Raw genomic sequence first — 16418 nt, 5'->3', positions numbered from 1 at the left:
TGCCAACAGTCCCTGTTGTGCCGGGACTGTTCCGATTCTAAGGAGACAGCCCTGGTAAAACCATGTCCCGGGAAGCTCCGCCCCTACTGCGGGAAGTCCCCCCCTTCCAGCGCGAGTGATGTCAGTCATGCAGAGCAGGGAGAGGAGTCCCTGGGGGACTAGAGGAACCATACTGGTGAGGTAAGTATAGTTTTTTTTTTGTTTTAAATACAGATGAAGGGACAAAAGGATGCTTTTGCTTTTTGATGGTAGGGCAGGAGGATGAAGGGGGTAGTACTATGATGATGGAGGAGTAAGGAGGATTAGAGGGGTAGTACTATAATGATGGAAGGGCAGGAGGTACAACTGCAATCCTGGCTGTTGTTTAACTCTGAAAACATTTTTTTGTAATATGCTTCAATCACCTATCTGCCCCCCTTCCCTATCTTTCCCCCCTTCAACCTCCCACCAGGAAGTGAAATAAACTCATTCTTACCTTATTACTGTTGACCCCAGGCTGTTCTGTGGAAGCCATTTTGTGACAATGACGTAATCTGCATAGGCACAGCTTCCGGGTTTGGTGTTTCTCATGATGCATTTTGTCTCCTGTGATGTCTAACTGACTCTGTAGAACTATAAGATGGCTTACATCTTGCTCAGCCAATCAGAGCTGAGTAACCTGAGTCATCTGACAAAGGGAGGCTGGCCTAACAGGGCTTAGACCCACCTCCCTCTTGATGATGACATTGTCACAAAATGGCTGCCACAGAAAAGCCTGGGGTCAACAGTCATCAGGTAAGAATGAGTTTACTTCACTTCCTGGTGGGAGGTTGAGGGGGGGAAAGATAGGGAAGAGGGGCAGATAGGTGATTGAAGCATATTACAAAGTTATATAACTTTGTAATGTGTTTCAATTAATGAGAAAAAGCTTTTCGCTGGAGTACCCCTTTAAGTTCCTAATCTACCAATGATTAATTTTTTCTGGAAAGAAATATCCAGTCCACATAAAGAGTACTAATTCCTACTTCCTACTGGAATCAAGACTGTTAACCCTTTGAGGACCAGGTCCAAAATGACCCAGTGGACCGCACACATTTTGATCTTTGCGCTTTCGTTTTTTCCTCCTCCCCTTCTAAGAGCTCTAGCACTTTCAGTTTTCTATCTACAAGGCCATGTAATGGCTTGTTTTTTACAGGAGTAGTTGTAATTTGTAATGGTGTCTTTCATTTTACCATAACATGTATGATGGAACCCCAAATATATTATTTATGAAGATATAAATAGGTGAAATTAAAAAAAGGATGCAATATGGTAACTTTTGGGGGGTTCCTGTGTCTACGTAATGAACTATATGGTAAAAGTGACGTGATACCACTAATCTATAGATCAGCCCGAACACAACCATATGCAGGTTTACACAGATTCTCTAATGTTTTTTTTTTTTTTTTTTTTCAATGAAATACTTTTTTTTGGCAATTAATTATTAATAAAATGGGCCCTATGGGGCTGTATGAGATGTCATTTTTTCCGCCATGATCTCTAGTTTTTAGTAATACCATATTTGTGAAGATCAGACGTTTTGATTACTTTTTATATATTTTTTTTAATATATAATGTAACATAAAATCGGTAATCCACGCACTTTTTTCCCTCCTTTCGTCTACGCCGTTTGCAATGGCGCTTGTTATATTTCAATAGATTGGACAATTACGCGCGCTACAGTATATATGTTTATTTATTTTTATGTTTTATTTCTATAATAGGAAAGGGGGCTGATTTCAACTTTTATTGGGCGAGGGGTTTTGGGGTAGTGTATTAGTGATTTTAACTTTTTTTTTTTTACACATTTTAAGCCCCTTTGGGGGACTTTTACTTACATTACTTTCATTTACTACACTGATCATTGCTATGCCAGAGGCATAACATTGATCAGTGTGATAGGCGATCTGCTCATTGAGCATGCCTGTGCAGGCTCAGTGAGCAAATCGCCGATCGGACCGCACGGGGGCAGGTGAGAGACCTCTGGCTGTCCGTTTTAACGATGGGGACCCCCACACTGCGGGGGTCCCAATTGGTAAGTGACAGGGGACTCCCCCTGTCACTTACACTTAAACACTGCGGCCGCGCAGCGTTTAAGAAGTTAATGACGTGCTGCAGCCTGTCATTAATGGTGAGGCCCCCACCTGCTATGAAGCGCGCTCCGTTCCGGAGCGTACTTCATAGTTCAGGACGTACCGGTACGCCCAGGGTCGACTGCGCACAGACTTCCTGGCCATACCGATACGTCCTAGGTCGTCTAAGAGTAAAGAGTCATATTTGGGTTGGTTGCAGATGAGTGCAACACAGGTGCATTTTTGTTTTAACATTACAACTGCAAGCCCAGACCCAATCTGGCAGGTATCTTATAAATCAGATAGATTCTAACATGACCAAATTAGGGACGACGATTAAGGGTGCCTTCACACATACCGACTCGCATTGGAAATCCCACTGCGAGTTTTGCAGCGAGATCCGCTATGAGCTAAGGTCCTGGCAGGCCCCTGTGACTACATACTCTCAGTGGTCTAAAATGCAGCCGCCCCCTTAACCCCTTCATTTGCTCCCGCGCTGTCTTTATATACATTACCTGTTTCCTTGCTGCACAGGGTTTCCGGCTTCCTGCTCTCCAGTACAGCCAATCAGTCTGTTGCCCAGCCACAGCCACTGATTGGCTGGGCGGGAGAGCAGACCACTGCGAGTATGTAGTCACAGGGGTCTGCCAGGACCTTAGCTTGTAGCGGATCTCACTGCAAAACTCGCAGCGAGATTTCTGCTGCAAGTTGGTATGCGTGAAGGCACCCTTAAGGGGTATTTTAGCAAAATATTTTGTTTTTATATTTAGCTGGCCATGTTGTAAAAGAGAAAAAAAAAGTAATACTTACCTATACTGGTCTTTTCTCCCTGCATCCAAGATGAGAAGTTAAAGCAGGAAAGGGCTGCTCAACCAATCATTGATCACAGCAGTGTTTTGTCATGGCCAGTGATTGGCTGAGTTGGGCAGGTTTTGCTCAGACCACTTATCCAGGGAAAAGAAACAAGTAATTGGGGACCATATGTCCCTGAACCCTCATCCGCAGTAGTTCCCCATCTGTATCACCTGTTTTTTATTTTTACAACTTGCCCAGCAATATATTAATTTTTTAAGAAATATCCCTTTAATATAGAATAGAGAATAGAATAAAATTAGAATAACAGTTGTTTACACAAAACTGAAAGCTAATGATATTCAGGCTAAAATTCTGGTTATATAAGAAGGTAAATCGAAATGAAAAAGAACGGTTAAAAAACATTTAGACCATTTAAAAAATATTCCAGCACCAGACTTAACAGCATATTTGGTCCAGGGCCAATTGCATTGCTAACACCTACAAAGCCAGATGTTAATTGTATTGCAAAAGATATGCCTAGGGAAATGTTTAACATTACATCATTTTAGAGACTGTCAAGTTTTAGTCTGCACCACCTTTAATTTGGCTTCGTTCTTGGCACAATCTTGGTGCCTTAAGCCCTGATTAACATCTGACAGATGTTTTATCTAATTTGGTTTCAAATCTGTGTAACAACAGATTTTGCACCTTAATTCTGGAGCACACACAGAGTGCAATAGATATTGTAATATAGCTCATTTTTACACTGCAGTTTAATATGGTTTTTATGCACTTTTCTAAATCTTAAAGGGAATCTGTCAGCCACCGGGCCCTGCCCGAGGGGCTGACAGTGTGCTGTAGCTGGCAGTTCCCTAGTAAGCATGTTATCTTTTGGTAATTTGTGGAGTGGATTATGCAGACAGGTCTCCTACTGTAATGAACAGTCAAAGAGGAATTATGGCTCTGCATTTGTGGCGCATTCTGCCACATCTCACCGCTGCTTTCTCCTCCCTCTTCTTCATGAATAATATGTGCTGCTCAGCCTCCTGCTCTCTCACGATTTTAGGTCTCTGATTGCAGATCAGTCCTCTGTAGGCAATTTATGTCTAAAAGAAATTCCGATATAAAAACAAAGTAATTGTACCTGTTCCGCACATATGATATATGCTTTGTTTTTGTTGGTACTACTTTTGGGATATTCAGGTGATCCCATCTGTCCTTAGTACGCAGCTAGTTTACACAAACAGCGCTCGAGTACACACCCACCTGTTTGAAACTCAGATATAGTTGAATCTCTTAGCCCAAATGTGTTGGAGATGTGGTCTAGGGGTAAATCAATTGAGTAGAGAGTAACAGTTGTTTTTTGTTTTTTTTTAATTTGGTTAGATTCCACTGATGGAAATGAAATATATTATTGTATTGTATAAAAAAGAGAATTTTAAAACTAAACTTTGGACCTGATTGGGAATTCTTTAACATTTTAAAAGTGATACAATATAGAGAATAGATGGGTAAAATCTTTAATTTCCATCAGAGGATTTGAACCAAGGGAAGAAAAAAACTGTTGTTGGTCTCTACCCACATGATTTATCCCTAGACCACTGCTCCAACACATTTGGAAAAGGAGATTCAATTATATCTGAGTGTTTCTTTCAGACATAAACTGCCTACACAGGACTGATCTGAAAGCAGAGACACTGGCTGACAGCTAAGCCAGCGGGAGGCCAGGCAGCAATGATTATTCATGAAGAACAGGGATGAGAAAGCACAGGTAAGGTGTGCCAGAGTGCAGCACAAACACTGAGCCACATCCCCTCTTTGACTCTTCATTACAGTAGGAGCTGAGATTGTGCATAATACACTAACTAATTACCAAAAGTTAAGATGCTCAGAAGGGCACTGCCAACTACAGCACACTGTCAGCACCTTGATTAGGGTCCAGGTGCTGACAGATTTAAATAGAGAGTACTTATCAATCCTACACTGTATGATTCAGACAGACTGATAAACGTTTGCCAATGTGCCTCCATAAAGTCTCTGCTCAAATGTAAGGCAGCAATGAGGGCGGCAGAAGTAGCACTGCTTTAGTAGGCCCAGGCCAAAATGAGAACCATCCTTACCTACTATCAATCATCTATCCCTCGGGACCAACACAATTTTTTAATTATTATCCAACTGAAACCGCTTAAGCCCAAATCTATTTCTGAATAAAATTAGAACCCCCCCCCCCCCTTCCATTTTCTTTTTGACTTTTATTAACTTCTATACTTAGTTCACATTTTTGTGGTCTGTTTAATATTTCTGTTTCATAATAGGTGTAGAAAATTTAAAACAATGGACACCAATGGCACCCATTAGATCCCCCTGAGTCTATCAAATTTAATCATGTCCTTCCATCTGCAATATAACAGAATTAAAGGGAACCTGTCACCCCCCGTGCCGGGGTGACAGGCTCCCGACCCCCCGTTAGAGCCCCCTATACTCACCTAATCCCGCCGGGTCCCGCGTCTGGATCCGGTCGGGTGATGAAGATCTCAGCTGCTGCAGCCCGGCGCGCACGCTGAGAGATGAGTCCAACACCCATAGAGAAAGACAGGAGAGTCCAGCGCTCCGTCATTCTCTATGAGCGTTGGACTCATCTCTCAGCGCGCGCGCCGGGCTGCAGCGGCTGAGATCTTCATCACCCGACCGGATCCAGAAGCGGGACCTGGCGGGATTAGGTGAGTATAGGGGGCTCTAACGGGGGGTCGGGAGCCTGTCACCCCGGCACGGGGGGTGACAGGTTCCCTTTAACAGAGACTGCAAAAAGAGCATCCAACGTAGATATTGCAACCTAAAGTTACAGTGTTCACCAGGGGTGTAACTAGAAGTGGCTGAACCTCATAGCAAACTTTTGATTGTCCCCCCTCCCCCCTTCCTCACTGACCACTAAGCCGTCAAGTGTAGTCATAACTGCTTAACTGCTAGTGCTCGTCAGTAGTTCTTGCAGTTAAAGGGGGATCCCAAGAGGCCTACTCAGCCACCTGATGCTGCAAATGACAGATCAGGGGGCCCACTGTATTAGGACAAGGCAACGGGGCCCCCTGATGCGGTGGGCCCCATAGCAACTGCTTCAGTGATAGTTACGCCCCTGGTGTTCACTCGTACCAGATTCTGGTAAGGCTAAGGTCACATCACGATTTTGCAATCCGTCTCACTGTATCCGTTTTGTAAAACGTACAGAAAAACGTGGTCAACCACGTTGTTTATGTTACAAAATGTAAAAAAAAAAAAAAAAAAAAGTATCCGTTTTGATCCCTTTTTTTATAATGTAAGTCAATAGAAAACATATCAAAACGTATAGCATACAACAGCATCTGTTTTTACCATACGTTTTTTTTTTTTTTTACATAGAACAGATAAATAAAACGGATAGCAAAATCGTGATGTGAACCTAGCCTAACAATGTAATAGATCAGACATGTCAAACTCTGGCCCGCGGTTCCATTATTTTTGGCCCGCCACACTATTTTACTCTTTTATTAATTCTGGCCCGCCAACATCACAGATTATAATATGGGAGCTTCGAACGGCCGCTCAGACCTCCCATATTATAATCTTGAAGGCTGCAATATGTAGGGCGCGCCGGTGCCGGAAACGTGATGACGTCGTTGCGCAAGTCCGGCGCCTCCGGCACCGGCTGGGGTCGCAGTAAGGTTGAGTCTATGGGGGAGGGTTGGCTGCTCCATAACAGGCTACGGGGAGGGCTGGCTGCTCCATAAGAGGCTATTGGGGAGGGCTGGCTACTATAAACGAGACTTGGGGAGGGCTGGCTACTTCATAAGAGACTATGGTGAAGGGCTGGCTACTATATAAGAGACTATGGGGAGGGCTGGCTACTATATGAGACTACTGGGAAGGGCTGGCTACTATATAAGAGACTATGGGGAGGGCTGGCTACTATATAAGAGACTATGGGGGAGGGCTGGCTACTATATGAGACTACTGGGAAGGGCTGGCTGCTATATAAGAGACTATGGTAGAGGGCTGGCTACTATATAAGAGGCTATGGGGGAGGGCTGGCTACTCAATAACAGACTATGGGGGAGGGCTGGCTACTCCATAACAGACTATGGGGGAGGGCTGGCTACTATATAAGAGACTTGGGGAGGGCTGGCTACTATATAAGAGACTTAAGGAGGGCTGGCTACTTTATAATAGGCTAAAGGAAGAGCTGACTTCTATATAAGACTATGGGTGAGGGCTGGCTACTATATAAGAGGCTATGGGGGAGGGCTGGCTACTCCAAAACAGACTATGGGGGAGGGCTGGCTACTATATAAGAGATTTGGGGAGGGCTGGCTACTTTATAAGAGGCTAAAGGGAGGGCTGACTTCTATATAAGACTATGGGGGAGGGCTGGCTTCTATATAAGAGACTATTGGGGAGGGCTGGCTACTACATAAGAGGCTATAGGGGAAGGCTGGCTACTATATAACAGGCTATTGGAGATAATTCATGTATATTTTGTATTTAATATGTAGTACATAATATACAAAATGGGCCACAGGCAGTCAAAAGCTTGTGATAAAACTGATTCAACACTGCATATCCATATCTTGCTGCAGACACATATGAAACAGGAGACTGAAATCACAATATCCTCCTGTCTATTGAATATTACTGTGCAGAATTTCTAGAAGGTGCCATTAATCATCTTGTGATTCAGGAGAATATCTCCAGTGTTTTGTGTCTGAGAAGAAGAACTGTCATATTTATTATCTCTTCCAGTCTGTGCTGAATAGATGTTGCTATTTAAAACCACTATCTATATTTAGGCAAATGGCAACTGCTGTGGTTTGTTCCTTGAAGCTATGTGTTATTTTAAACTTATAGATAGGATCAGGTTAGATGGTAAAATTCTTAATAGACAACTACTGTAAGTATAGCCCTGATGATACTAACACATTGAAAAAATATGTGAATATAATTTATAGATAACTGGTTTAAATGTATTACTGGATAAATAAAATATTAGTTGAAATCCTTTAATCCAGAACACAATGGTCTACTGTAATAGGGCAGTAGCCACAAATATTGTAGTGCTGGAATGCTAAGCCTGGGTTTACACTAGTCGCTGTCAATATGGGTCACCAGACTCATGGTTGGGGTGGGACTTGGAGCCATAAAATATGTCTGTATTAGAGAAGTGTGAGCCCAGCCTCATAGTCCAAACGGAAACTGCAAAGCTTTTTAGGACACATTTTTCCCATCCGGCCTGTGTTTATAGACTCATCACTTTTTACAGTTGACCCATTAATAGTATTACAGTAGGGAATATCAGGCCTAAGACATGGGGCAGAAAGGGAGAAGTCCTTAAAGGAAACCTGTCACCCCCGTGCCGGGGTGAAGGCTGCCCGACCCTTGCTAGAGCCCCGAATACTTACCCCATCTCGTCGAGTCCCACTACTGGACCCGGTCCCGGGACAGAGATATCCTTGTTGGAAGCCCGTGTGCGCGCTGCATAGATGTGTCTGATGCCCATAGAGAATGAATGGAGCAGTCATTCTCTATGGGTGGCGGACTTACCTCTGCAGCGCGCACCAGATTTTCAACAAGGATATCTCCGTCCCGGGACCTGCTTCAGGAGTGGGACTTGGGGAGATGGGGTAAGTATCCGGGGCTCTAGCGTGGGTCAGGCGGCCTTCAACTCGGCACGGGGGTGACAGGTTTCCTTTAAATAGGCAAACTGGAGTGGATGAGTGGAGTCCATAGAAATGCATAGCTTAAGAGCTGAAGTGCTTTGCACAAATGGAGGGTGTGACAGTATCTCCCCCACCCCATGCACTTTTTTTTATTAGGGCTATGATAAAGATGACACCTACAAATGCGATTCTAGACCTTCTTTCAAGACCAAAAATATTCCATTCCTACAAATAGGGCATATTTACCCTGGACCTTAACATCCAAAATCTGCTTTTTTTCAAATTGTTATTTATAAAATTATTGGAAGGCAGGGCTTGCATGATTAATTTGTTTCATTTTCAGCTCCTTAGATACTAAGGCGGGTAATTTTGGTACTACTCCAAGTTATGATGTCTGACTAAATATCTACCAAGACCCTTAGATATGTGTAGGCATGTGTAGTTATTCTCCTTGTTCTGACCCTATTTGCTCCTGGTGTTCCTGGATCTGATACCGGGGTCTACATCCTAGTAGCCAGGTTCCCGGGTTCTCTCCTGGTTTAAAGTCTACATCAATTCCTGGCTCACCTGATTCATCTAAGGCCTGTTCTTTGTCACTATTCCGGTATAATCTGGTTCTGTCCATGGACTGTTAATGGTAGTTCTTATGGCTTTTAAATCCAATTCCTGTTCCCAGACACTACTGCTAAGTGGTTCCAGTCTCAGCCTGCTCTCAGGCACTGTTCCTGAAATCTACTGATTCAGACCCCAGCCTTTTCCTCAACATTATTCCTTATACCACCTAAGTCTGACCCTATTTCTGGTATCTTCTAGTTCTTAGGGTCCTATTTGGCAAAGCGATTTTTAACGATTGCAAACAAGATTGTTTATCGCTAACCTGAAATCGTTCACCATATTACACAGACCGATAGTCGTTAATTACTATTGTTACTATGGTCGTTACTGTGATCGTTACTACGATCGTTTACTCCATCTGGTCCCAGAAAAACAATGAACAATGTGCAATTACACAATGCAGAACTTGAGCGAACGAATGTGGAATTACAGCGAACGATTAACAATGATTTTAGGTTCAGACCTAAATCAAAGATTGACACATGAACGATTATTGTTTAAATTTGAATGATATAATGATTTTTCACACGATAATCGTCCCATGTAATGGGCCCTTAGGGTGCGTTTACACAGAAAGATTTATGTGACAGATTTTGGAAGCCAAACCCAGGAATGGATTTGAAAAGAGGATAGATCCCAGTCTTTCCTTTATGACTATAGATGAGCGAACCAGTTCGCCCGGTATGGGATCCGGTTCGGATTTTCCCAAAAATCCGAGTCCGATCGGATTCGGATTTTTGTAAATCTGCTCCAATTTTTTTTTTTCTTCTTGCTTTCTAAAATGGCAGCCGCCTTTCTATTAAGCAGGAAGTGTTCCGGGCAGGAAAAGCGCTTTCCCATGATGCCCGGAACACATCCAATCAGCAGGGGTCTTGTACTAGCCCACCCCCTGTGTAACATCGGTATTGCTTTAAAAGGAGCAGTCACATGACCGCACCACGCAGTGTGTAGAGGGAGAAAGAGAGAGAGGAAGCAAGCTGCTGTTGTGTACTACAGACTACTGAGAAGATATTGTGGGAAAGGAAAGGAAAGATTAGGAAAGCGGAGAGGAGAAACATCTAGTGATTGAGAGAGAAATATAAAGAGGGCGAAAGATAGATAGATTAGGCATAGGACAGCAAAGGGTGCACGGAACCAAAACGTGCTGTACAGATATAGAAGTCCTATACTTCTGATAGTGTGTATATCAAATCTGTCTTATCCTGAGAGACAAAAATATCTGGTTCAGGTGTATAGCATTGTATCTTAAAAAAAAGTGCTATATACCCAATTTCTATACTTGGACCCTTCTGATTGAAAGTGTGTATATCACATCAGTCTTATCTTGAGAGACTAAAATACCTGGTTCAGGTGTATAGCATTATATCTTTAAAAAAAAGTGCTATATACCCTGTGCTATATAAAAAAGTGCTATATACTGCTGATCCTGCCTGCCCTCCATGTTCACTACTGTTGCTCCTGCCTGGCCTCCATGTTGGCTACTGCTGCTCCTGCCTGGCCTCCATGTTGGCTACTGCTGATCCTGCCTGCCCTCCATGTTGACTACTGTTGCTCCTGCCTGGCCTCCATGTTGGCTACTGCTGCTCCTGCCTGGCCTCCATGTTGGCTACTGCTGCTCCTGCCTGCCCTCCATGTTGGCTACTGTTGATCCTGCCTGCTCTCCATGTTGGCTACTGCTGCTCCTGCCTGGCTTCCATGTTGGCTACTAATGATCCTGCCTGGCCTCCATGTTGGCTACTGCTGCTCCTGCCTGTCGTCCATGTTGGCTACTGCTGCTCCTACCTGGGCTCCATGTTGACTACTTCTGCTCCGGTACTGGCCTCAAATGACTATTGCTGGACCTCCACTGGCCTCCAATGACTACTGCTGCTCCTTCACTGCATTTGTGACCTTTTTCCTGCAGACCCTGTAATGGTGAGTTTCCTGCATAGACCCTGTAATGGTGAATTTCCTGCATAGAGCCTGTAATAGTGAATATTAAAGTCTAAAAAAAAGAAATGACTTTGAGATATCGAAAAGATAATGATGTTACTGACATGTAGAGCCCTAAATTCAACCGAATACACTACCCCCGTATCATATAGATGCTTTAAACTATGAAATCCAAAGAAATCTGAAATTCGGTCGGACCGAACTTTCCGAAAAAATCCGAAATTCGGTCGGACCTAACTTTTGAAAAGTTCGCTCATCTCTGTTTATGAACTGATCCCTGTTTATAGTTTGTTCCTGGTTTTGGCTTCAAAGATCTGTCAGATAAATCTGTCTGTGTAAACACACCATTAGTCTGTTTCTGGTTTCATTGTTCCTGGTTACAGCTCTTGCCAAATCCCTAACCTGTGATCATGCTCTAATTTCATGTTCAAGCTCCAGTTCTCTGTTCACACTCTGGTCCCATGACTGCATTCCTGTGCTGTGATCAAGGTGTTCGTGGCTGTATTCTGTCACGGCCTCTATGTCTAGTTTCCAACTCATAACATAAAGTTGTCATGAAATATCTGCAAAATAATTACAGATTCAGTCTAAAAAGGAGATGTTTGTAGCAAAATGCCTAACTCATATACGGAGCATGTTAATAATAGCGATGTAAACACGAGAAGGTAATAAGGTGACTCTTGGTGATAAGAGTACATATAGTTTTAATACAGATATGTTAATACATCAGTTAAATGATGTGAAATCAGTGGATTGACATATACAACAAACTAAAATAATGGATGATATCAGTTTTTATCCAACCGTGTTAAACATTACATTGTCCCAATAACATGAATCAAAAACTGAAATATTTTCAACAACGGTAGTTAAGTAAATTGAACAGTGAGAGGATTTTTTGTTATTAATTACATCACTGTTTGGATATTTGTCATATTTTCTACAACCTAATGGATGAATTCTTATGAGTCCCTTGTTCCTCTGGCTCCCGCCAGCCACGGTTTGTTTTGTTTATGTGGCATCTAGCATAATTAGCTGGCTTCAGTTCTGAAACCCATTAGAAGAATTGCCTACTATGTGTGAATGAATGATTTCCTATTGATAGGAATGCTACTGTATGTTTATGTGTCAAATGGATTACTTTTGCTAACCATTTAACCCCTTAAGGGTACATCTTGCTTTGTCTTTTAATTTTTCTGTGTGAGGTCTTATTTATTTTCTAGAAAACTTTTCAATTCATAAAATGAGCTCTTAATTTATATAAATTTTTTAAAGAGGAATATCAAACTTAAACAGGACAGAAGCCACAGGCACTATCTCCAAGGGGTTTAACTGGAGTGGGGGTATTTGGCGAATGTAGGCTTGCAATGAGTTCTGACCACTGGAATGGACACTCACCAAATGATGTGATTTTCCTTTATTGACATGTAAGTTTAAAATCCATAGGGCATGCTGGGCTACTCTGTTTCACTAGGTGTCTGCCATTTGTTGAACTGCCAAGCATGTCCTATGGATTTTAAACTTACATTTCAATAAAAGAAAATTACATCATGTGAGCGCACTTTTCATTCTTACATACCTGGACTTAAAGCGACTCTCTACCCACAATCTGACCCCCCCCCCCCCCCAAAAAAAAAAAAAAACGATAAAAAAAAAGATAGCTGCTTTTAATCCAAGATCTGTCCTGTGGTCCGTTCGGCAGGTGATGCAGTTATTGTCCTAAAAAAATACTTTAAGGGTGCCTTCACACCTACCGGATCCACAGCGGATCTCACTTCTGCGGATTCGAAGCGAGAACCGCTGTGGATCCGGTATCAATTCACCCCTATGATAGCACATATTCGCAGCGGGATTAACATCCCGCTGTGAATATGTGCTTTAACTCCCTGGTGCCCGCAGCCCCGCCGTCGCATCCCCCCATCCCGGCCACATCCCCTCATCAGCCCACCCCCAGCCCGCATCCCGCCGCCGAGAGCATACAGTACCTGCTCGGCAGCACGGCTGCAGTGAGGCTGCCGGCTCCGGTCCCGCTCAGATTAGCTAAGCGGGACCAGAGCCGGGAGCCTCACTGCAGCCGCACCGCCGAGCAGGTAATGTATGCTCGGGGCGGCGGGCCGGAGATGGGCTGATGGGGGATGTGGCCCGGATGGGGGGGAGGATGTGGCCGGGATGGGGGGGGCGATGTGCCACCACCGGGGATAGATGATGCGACGGCGGGGCTGCGGGCACCAGGGAGATAAAGCACATATTCACAGCGGGATGTCAATCCCGCTGCGAATATGTGCTATCATAGGAGTGAATTGATACCGGATCCGCAGCGGTTCTCGCTTCGAATCCGCAGAAGTGAGATTAGGTATGAAGGTACCCGGTAGGTGTGAAGGCACCCTTAAACTTAAAGCCAGTGCCAAAAGGGAGTATCTGTGCCCTAACTTTGCACAACCTCTCTGTCCCTCCTCCTCACCCTCTTCATCATTAGGAATGCTCCAGGCAGATTGCCTCCTATTCCCCACCTGTGTCCGCCCAGCACATGGGCTGGATCGTTAAGGATCTGTGCAATGTTCAGCATAAAGAAAATGTTTCAGTGGTGTTCCTAATGATGAAGAGGGTGGGGAGGAGGGACGGAGGGGTGGCAAAAGTTAGGGCACAGATACTCCCGTTTGAAAGTATTTTTTTAGGACATTAACTGCATCACCTGCCGAACGGACCGCAGGACAGATCTTGGATTAAAAGCAGCTATCCAAAGGTACAAGTGGTTTGGGGGGGGTCAGATTGTGGGTACAGAGTCGCTTTAAACAGGAATATGCAACTTTTTTTTATTTAAAAAGAGTATGTAATAAAAAATAATATAGATTTATACTATATGACAATTTACATCAAAGAATCCCCAAAAATTAAGAAAATAATTTTTAAAAAAGTAAATAGGTTGTATATGCCACAAAATAAATGTTTAAAGAAAAGTTTCTGCATACAAACCTGCTGATAGTTCTTGGTAGCATCTTACTTTCTCTTACTGGCGCATTTTTACTGAAGCTTGTAAGTCCTGTGGTTTTGATTAAATTCAATGCTATAAAAATATGTAAATAAGATCTTTTGGAGCACAGGGGGCATTTTTCAGCCCCCCAAGAGGACCATTCAGATCGTCCACTGGATGAGATGCCCACGCCTCCTGACGCATATTCCAGCCTGCTCCTTATGCATATAAATAGACGTAAGCATCAGAGCCAGCAGGCGAGACAATCTAATTTGCATTTTTTTTTTTTATAGAATTACATTTTATCAAATCCACAGGCCGGTAAGAGGAAGTAAACAGCTACCGGGAACTATCAGCAGTTTGTGCGCAAGAACCTTATTATAGGTATATATGACAGTATAATCAGTAGAATGTAAAAAGGAGGGCCAATACTTCGTTTGACGAATAAGAATGAATCTAGAGTTTCACCCCCATAGATTATTATGTAAGAACATATACACACTACCGGGTAATGCCAACAGTAGCTGAGCTGCAGTTGCAAGTTGATCTAAAGTTTAGATCTAAAGTTGTAATTTTCTTCCTAGTAACTATGAGACATTTCTTCTTTGTTAAGGAACTTCCATTCTTTGCAGGTAAAAAATAGAAAAGAAAGAAAAAAACTTTGGGAGCGGTAACGTCTTCTGTGTGAACTAGTCCTTAGAAATGGTGAACTTACACTTGGTGAGTGGTGAGGATTTCACCACTCCTAAAAGTAACACGCCCAAAGATAATTATGCAAGGCTCGCTGCGATCCTCCCGGTGTGAACTCCCAGTTCCCCGGTCTCCAAAATACCAAACAAAAAAATATAAAAAAAATAGGAGAGCGAACTTTACATCTGTTAAAATCATAAATATGTATCGTTAAAAAAAGGGAGCACAGATGTTACTCACGCTGAGGAGGGGAGTTTTGGAATGCTCCCCTCCACCTCCAGGTGGATAACCTGGAGGTGGAGGGGAGCATTCCAAAACTCCCCTCCTCAGCGTGAGTAATATCTGTGCTCCCTTTTTGTAACGATACATATTTATGATTTTAACAGATGTAAAGTTCGCTCTCCTATTTTTAAAAAATTTTGGTTTGGTAATTCTTTGCAGGTTGCTATTGTGATTCTTTCGAATAACGTTTTTATTTTTAAGTCTGTAGAGAATAGTTTTGGCTAATCTTTATACATTTATATTTGTTGCGCCATTCCTCTTTATTGACTAGAACTTAATGGAGGGAATATTGACAATTACTTTTAGGCTATGTTCCTGGAGAGTGTTTTTGCTCAGCATTTTGTCACCAAAAGCAGGAGTAAATTAAAAACACAGAAAGACTATGTTTACACACTGTTGAAATTGAGTGGATGGCCGTCATTCAATGGCAAAAACGACTGTTCTTTTAAAACAATGGCCATTGTTTTAAAATAACGACAATTATTTGCCAATAAATGATGGCCATCCACTCAATTTCAATAGTGTGCAAACATTTCTGTGTTTTTAATCCACTCCTGGCTTTGGTGGCAAAATACGGAGCAAAAACACTCACCAGGAACATAGCCTAAAAGTAGTTGTCAATATTCCCTCTTTGTAGCTCATTCAGAATTGTCCTGGTGTATCAGAATGTCAAGAAATGCAATAAATTGTTTACTTAATTCAACTGTAAAGCCTCATGTACTGTCATTTAGATAATTCTTTCTGAATAAAGAAATAGGTCATCAATTCATGTTATTGTACTTTCTGGCGTTGGATGAAAAATGCCCCATTAAATATAAAATATAATAAATTATTATCCTACTAATCAAAAATATTTGATTTGAACAAGTGTGTAACTTTAATTGAGGACTGAGAAAATCTAAGTGATTCCCCATAGACGCTGCTGTTCCACCGACTGGGGGGGGGGGGGTAGTTTCAAGCGGGCTCCTTTCCGGGGGTGGCGGCAGGAGAAAGCAGTGTGTGGCAGCCATCTGATCACCGCTAGGGACAGTATGACATTCCCGGAACATCATATTGCGGCAACGAGTTACTGAACTCACTAATCTGCATTGATTAATGAGATCAATGTTCGATTATTAAGGGCTTCTAGAGCCCATAGCAATAGAATGCTGAACCCGGACTGAAGAGCCCTCCATGATTGAATCCCAAGGGGGCAATCCAGCCACTATACCCCCACAGATAGGATGAAGCCATTTAAATGCAGTTGTCAATGGCTAATTAGCCAGGCACACCCGCTTATAGATGTGGTCCACGACTGCTTTTACAATTCCATCCCCAGTGCACCAAACTGCCTAATTTACATATTAAACAAAGGTTTTA

This window comes from Dendropsophus ebraccatus, chromosome 1 (genome assembly GCF_027789765.1).
Source record: "Dendropsophus ebraccatus isolate aDenEbr1 chromosome 1, aDenEbr1.pat, whole genome shotgun sequence".
Taxonomy (NCBI): Eukaryota; Metazoa; Chordata; class Amphibia; order Anura; family Hylidae; genus Dendropsophus; species Dendropsophus ebraccatus.
The sequence above is the reverse complement of the archived record's forward strand: the minus strand, read 5'-3'. Positions refer to the sequence as shown.